Source organism: Macrobrachium rosenbergii, chromosome 49, assembly GCF_040412425.1.
Source record: "Macrobrachium rosenbergii isolate ZJJX-2024 chromosome 49, ASM4041242v1, whole genome shotgun sequence".
Lineage (NCBI taxonomy): Eukaryota > Metazoa > Arthropoda > Malacostraca > Decapoda > Palaemonidae > Macrobrachium > Macrobrachium rosenbergii.
This window is the reverse complement of record NC_089789.1, coordinates 15,394,115-15,401,614: the sequence shown is the minus strand read 5'-3', so window position 1 is coordinate 15,401,614 and position 7,500 is coordinate 15,394,115. Positions and strand designations below refer to the sequence as shown.

The window sequence follows — 7,500 nt, the reverse complement described above, 5'->3', positions numbered from 1 at the left end:
GCTATCTCTGTTTTTTTTTTTTTTTTTTTTTTTTAGGGCTGTGTTCCATATTTGGGTCTTATTTCTGTAATCAACCTTCAAAATGTCGCGCCCTTGCAATGAATTTGTAATTTGTAAAATAGATCGAAGAAAGCAACTTTCCTACGTGGAATCTACTCATGTTACATCTCTGCCAAAGAAACCGAAAAGCAGCAAGTTCTCACGAAAAGCATAAATGGAGAGAATGAAAATGAGGCAACCGAAACCGTTTACTTTATCTCGAACTTTATCTGAAATGAAGCTCAGACCAAGAGTAATTATAGCTAGCAATTAGCCCCGAGTCCAACGTTAAAGTTTAATCATGGAAAATTCACGGTATTTCTTTTCTGGTACCAGGCCATAAAAATGTGTTATTGCATCTTCATGCAGGTGGAGGTATTTGAGGGAAATTAATTAAAGGACTATTTTGGGTTAACTTTTAAAGGGATTTTTCGGTACATTCGGGTTCCCGGCACATAACCTCATAAACTTTGATAATTTATTTTACATTATTTATAAAGCGCAGACATTTTAAAGAAAAGCGAAAAGCCCATTTACTTGGAAAGATTTCATTTGAACAAGAAATAACAGTATAATGTAATTTTTTTTTCATTTCAGAAATATGGAATCCTCGTTGCAACTTTCTCAAATTGGTTTACGTAACAGCAATTATTAAGAAGCATTTTCATCCTGCAGAAATAGTCCTTTGCATTACTCATAAAACCCTCGAATACTGGTCTTTCATAATGCTAAGACTTTACGCCCTTCCCCGGGCCCCCATTACTGCCAGGCTTTCGAAACCTTTCATCGTTCCCTGTCCCAACGCTTTAATGGTGAGTTATCAATTCCTTGATGATAAGCCCAACAATTTTCATTTTTTTTTAAGCTTTGATTTATCTGGATTAGGCTACCCGTCCCACTGGAACCTACTTTCATTAAAGATAACACAAAATAGAATAGATATCGATTGGTGTAACGTTAATGTACGATACCATGGTATCGTTTATCTTATAGATTTCCTTGCATCCTAACAAAGCTTGTCTCCTGTGATCCTGACTACCTAAGAACAGCAATCTTCATCAGACAGCCATTTACTCAGTGTCCAAAAATTCCTCTTTCATCGGGAATGCCACTCTTCTTATATATACTCTCATTTAAGTCTATAATGTCATACATATTCAAGTTCAGGTCATTACGCTAAGTGCCCTTCCATTCATTTGCAAAAACACGAAGAGCCCATTAACTTGGAGACGTTCCTAGGACAGAATTATCTTGGGTGAAAATACAAAATTTAGATAAAAATAAGAATCTAAAAACAAAGAAGCACATCAAATATATATGCATAAAGAATAAATGGGAATTTTAAGGCAGGTCCTATCTTGCTAATGAACCACTACTACGGTTTCAAGCTAAATACCACTCATTCCTCTATCTCTATGTTGGAATAAAACAGACATTGTCGGCAGGCGAAATAATAATAATTACCTTCCCCTTTTATCAGGATGTTCTTCGTACAAAACGCAGCCTTACTCATTTGAACACAATACGTCAAAGGAAAGATTCTTCTACGCTGATTTAAGTCTCGTTTACTAATGACATGTGACAATGGGTATAGCAAGTCCCCCCTCACCCACAACTCTCTCTCTCTCTCTCTCTTCTCTCTCTCTCTCTCTCTCTCTCTCTCTTCCTAGTTTTTCATAGGGGCAAACCGTCTAGCTGTAATAATGAAAAGTCCGTAGATTTTTTTTTTTTTTTTTTGCATTTTTGTTTTCCTAACTTCAAATATTTTAGTGTTAAATTTTCATACCATGAAAAGTGTATAGTTTCATTTACGAGAACATTTAGGTAGTTATAGACTGTATGTAATAATTACATCGTGTTTTTTTTTTTTGTAGATTACCCGGTGACGGTGAAATACAAGTCTCTGACACTAGTCTCAAAACAAAATTGTTCTTTTAATCTTTAAAATTTCTACTTGGAAACAATGGCTTACCTCTAATACACGAATACCCAAGATCTTCTGAAAAAACCCTTACAAAATAAAATAAAAGTTAGTGGTATTTCATTGTTTCAATTTCTGACTCTCTCTCTCTCTCTATCTATCTATCTATCTATCTATCTATCTATCTATCTATCTATCTATCTATATATATATATATATATATATATATATATATATATATATATATATATATATATATATATATATATATATATATAATCAAAAAGATAGATCACGAATACCAGATGGTTAATTGTCAAAAGGGTAATAAATAGAGATGATCCAGGATAATCCAGGATCACACAGTCACTAACAAGAACCATAGACTTAACATAAGAGATACGGAAACTTAGCCATACAAAATCCAAAAACATGTATAAGACTGAATATTGATTTTGTTGCTTATATTTATCAACAACTTTTTTAATTATGAAGGCATCGAGTTTAAACAAACCAAGACTTAAATTTAGAACACTTCTATTATTTGACTTGATAAAACGAGATTCACTAATTTGGTTTCTCGACATTCTAAAATACTGATGACGTTTTTGTTCGTCATCCATTGGTTCTTTATATAGTGTAATATATTCTCTTTCACTTTTCCTTTTCTTCAAAAATTTATGCAGCCAATAACGCGGTCTTTTTTTTTTCACTATTTTGTTTTCGTCTTCCTCTTCCAATAGGAGTGTCATCACAGCCAGGTCACTTGTAATAAAATTCTTAAACATATCAAACTTGCTTAAGATGCTGCCGGTATGAAGACCAGGACTATAAACTACGACCATAAATGCTGGAGAGTACAGTATATATACGGTGCAGTGTGAATGCATATACAGGATACGGTCCGGTGCATTTCAGGTGCATGTCCGTTTACGTGCAGGTATAGTGTGAGTAGACCCCTAATACACGAGATATGAAACGGGCAGCAAATCACTATTGCTTTCGGGGTAAATTTCCCGAAATGGGAGATTTTAATCGCCGTGATATGACGGACGTCGACTGACGCTGATCGCTTCATAACGGAAAAATAATACTTTATTGCTTTCGGCGATTATTGTTCCCGGTTTGGTTTTTTTCATATATCTATTTCAAACGACTCTTTTGACATGCATAGCTTGCTTCCATTCCCAAAAAAGTTCCCGTTCCGAATGTACTACATTGAACCTTTAACGATTCCCCCGGCAGTTGACTGTTGCGCCAATGCACTACTCTCTCTCTCTCTCTCTCTCTCTCTCTCTCTCTCTCTCTCTCTCTCTCTCTCTATATATATATATATATATATATATATATATATATATATATATATATATATATATATATATATATATATATATATATATATATATATATATATATGTATATGTATATATATATATATATATATATATATATATATATATATATATATATATATATATATATATATATATATATATAATCAGTAAGCTACAAACGTCCTTTAATATCCAATTCGCTCTACCTTGGAAATAATATATTTTCATATATGTTACCGAAGGGGAATTTTTTAGTTGATAATAAGTTCGTCGTCCCGTGGGCTTGAACCAGCGAAGGACAAGAACTCAGGACTACAGTGGACGCATTAATCCATCCGGCCAGCAAGTGAGGTATAAGTGGATATCGGCTCCCATATACAAATCCCCCGTCGAACTCGGGTGTTTGTATTTAGAGACGATATCCACCCTCCTCTGCCATGTTGACCGTGTAATGCGTTTGTCGCACGCAGCCATATTATGACTTTTTATCACATCACCGTGATTCATATACAATCAGTAAGCTACAAATATCCTTTAATATCCAATTCGCTCTACCTCCGAAATAATATATTTTCATATATGTTACCGAAGGGGAATTTTTTAGTTGATAATACTGTAAGTTCGTCGTCCTGCGGGCTCGAACCAGCAAAGGACGAGAACTCAGGACTACAGTGGACGCATTAACCCATCCGGCCAGCAAGTGAGGTATAAGTGGATATCAGCTCCCATATACAAATCCCCCGTCGAACTCAGGTGTTTGTATTTAATGGGGAGTGTTTAGCTTTATCGGGGGTGTGTTTAGGTTTAGTGGGGGTGCATTTAGGTTTAGTGGGGGTGTGCTTATGTTTGGTGGCAGGGGTGTTTAGTTTTAGTGGGGGTGAGTTTAGGTATAGTGGGGGTGCGTTTAGTCTTAGTGAGGGGTGTATGTAGGTTTTGTGGGTGGTGTGTGTTTAGGTTTAGTGGGGATGTGTTTAGGTTTGGTGGGAGGGGTGTTTAGATTTAGTGGACGGTGTGTTTAGGTTTATTGGGGTGTGTTCTGGCTTAGTGGGGGTGTGTTTATGTTTAGTGGAGGTATGTTTTGGTTTAGGGGGCGTGTACCTACGTTTACTGGGGGCATTTTAGTTAAATGGGGGCTGTGTTTAGGTTTAGTGGGGGTGTCTTTAATTTTAATGTGGGTGTGTTTTGATTTAGAGGGTGTTTAGGTTTAGTTTGGGTTTGTATTTTGATTTAGGGGGTGTTTAGGTACAGTGGAGGGTGTTTCGGTTTAGTGGGGACATGTTAATCAAAACCACACCATGTGTTCCTTCCTTTCTAAGGTAAATGATCGGCTGTCATTCAGAGCATTCCCTGGTAAACATGGTTGGTCACTTAGTGTGTGTATATATATATATATATATATATATATATATATATATATATATATATATATATATATATATATATATATATATATATATATAAATATATATATTATATATTTCTGACTCACATCAGAATCGAACCCAGGTTTTTCAATTGAAAGGCAGGGGCTGCTGTCCACTAGGCCATACAGGTCATAAAAGAAGTTGGAACCTGAGGGCAACTGCATCCAAGGTTCCAACTTCTTTTATGACTTGTGTGGCCTAGTTGGGCAGCGCCCCTGCCTTTCACTTGAAAGACCTGGGTTCTGGTCCTCATGTGAGTCAGAAATTTATTTCTGTCCCACTCGTGATTACATACTGTATATATATATATATATATATATATATATATATATATATATATATATATATATATATATATATATATATATATATATATATATATATATATATATATATATATATATATATATATATATATATATATATATATATATATATATATGTGTGTGTGTGTGTGTGTGTGTGTGTGCTGTCAGTTTTTCTGAGTGATCTCACTAGTCCTCTACCTTCTTGAGAATTAACAGTAGAAAAGGGCTGATGGCATACACGCATATAGTTTTTCTAACTGGATTTATGGACATTTAATATGAAACTTACATGATCTTATTACTTTTTAGTTAACTGATATTTTTAATAGAAAAGTGATACCAAAGTTAGCATCGTTAGAAACTCCCACGCATTTGCTTTTTTTTTTTTTAACTAATAATAAACAGCCAAAGTTAATGGCGCGTAGCATCGTTAAACATAATACCCTCCAAGCAAAATCTAAAGCACTCAAGCTCAGCTTCACAGGCTGTGATTAGTTTGCATTTTCTTTGAACCCCAAGATAAATTCCGCTAATGGCACTGTTATCTCCTCCAGTGCAGTCAAATGCTTCCTTTTTTATAGCAGAGTAATCTTTGCCATTGTCTGGATTTCTCTGTCTGTCTGGCTCTCTCTGTCTGTCTGTCTCTCTCTCTCCCTCTTCCTTTCTTTTCTTTTATCTACACAGACTTGGAGAATACCGGCATATCCTTGAATGTCTTTCCCTCGCAATGATTGTATTATCATTAGAAATTTGCTCTTTAGTAGATGCCTTACAACATGGTTCTGTGTAAGTTCTTTGTGCGTCATAGGGTTTATCCAGTGCGCTGTTAAATTAAGTATTCATTCCTTCCGTAACCGTATAAATGATATTAAAGGATTCATTCTTTATGTCATTTAACGTCTCTCGTGCCTGGACAGAGACAAGAGGTCCACACAAAGCATCTCACTTTTATTTACACATTACCACACTTGTTTAGGGAAAGATCCCATGCTGGCATTGATGTAACTCAACTAACTCTTGTCAATTATCTGAAACGGGTTCTAGATTTGTATTTAGCTAACACAACGCTTTTGAAACTTATTTTCGTTGGATCGTATTCCATAATATGCGTTTAAATGTGTCTGTAAATATACGTGTTCATGCAGCGTATGTTTGAAGAGAAATCCACTGTGCCATTTGAATAAGAGCGGTCACTTACTTACCTGGTGGATCCCAGCCACCACAAAGAGGAAAACGGGTTGGCTGCATCACACAAAGGCACAATCTGAGATCTTCAGAAGCTAACCTCTCTGTGAGGGATAAAGGCATTATATGAAAATTAATCGATTATAGTTTAAATTTTTTTTTCAAGGTGATCAAAAGTATCTCAACATGAATTTCATGTTTTAGTCATCCATAAGAATCTTGGGTGTTGCATATATATATATATATATATATATATATATATATATATATATATATATATATATATATATATATATATATATGTGTGTGTGTATGTATATATATATATATATATATATATATATGTGTGTGTATGTATATATATGTACACACCACACACACATATACTGTATATATATATATATATATATATATATATATATATATATATATATATATATATATATATATACATATTATATATATATATATATATATATATATGAATATATATATATATATATATATATATATATATATATATATATATATATATATATATATATATATATATATATATGTGAACTAGCCTTAAAAGAGACAGACAGAAAGATTTATCAAGTTACTCTACACTGAGTATCGAATGAAATGAAATATAAAGCAACTTGGTACTCTTCGACATGAAAATCTTCCAGACCAAACGAAAAAGACAATTTAGTTATCTATGAACCAAAGGTTAATAGCGTTCATCATATTTCTCCCATTCCAATTCCCATCCTAATTTCTACAGAAAATCCATAGCGGCACGATGCCTCTGTCAAATATCAAACTATCAGGACTGTGAAATCCCAGCCCATGTTACATGTGATTTATTAAAATGATGATGCAGATAAAGTTTGATAACGGTGGAAGTGATTTCAGTATTAATATAATATGGAATATTTCATTTAGGTATGTAACTTAATAATGCCAAATTAATTTAGTGATGGTATGCCTTACAGAGCAGTACTGGCAGTGAAAATGTTTGGTAAATAGATTATCATTCATTCTACACAAACATTTGTTTGGAATGAGCATGAATTTATCCTGATTTTCTCCAAAGCACATAATGTCCAACACGGAAGAATAGAAAAAAATAAGATATTAAGAAGAAGAACATTACCATTTAATCTTCTTTTATGCATGCACTGAATTAACAAATTATCATTTTGTAATTTAAAAGGAGAAATTCGAAGCTTCGTTTGTTACTAAATAATACTGGTGGCATAAATTGGAAAATTAGTGTCTTTGTAGTCTTGTAACTGAACAAA

General features: G+C 33.7%; 1 long non-coding RNA gene across 2 annotated transcripts in view; it reads right to left on the bottom strand.

The window, feature by feature from the left end:
- The window catches only part of LOC136832399 (uncharacterized), a 72,545-nt gene that overhangs the window by 8,117 nt on the left and 56,928 nt on the right, over nt 1-7,500 (bottom strand). The window contains exon 4 of one of the 2 annotated variants that reach the window (XR_010851174.1): nt 6,229-6,315. The exons of the other annotated variant lie outside the window; for it this stretch is intronic. This is a non-coding gene — a long non-coding RNA (uncharacterized lncRNA). The remainder of the gene's footprint in view (nt 1-6,228; nt 6,316-7,500) is intronic. 2 annotated transcript variants of the gene reach the window in all.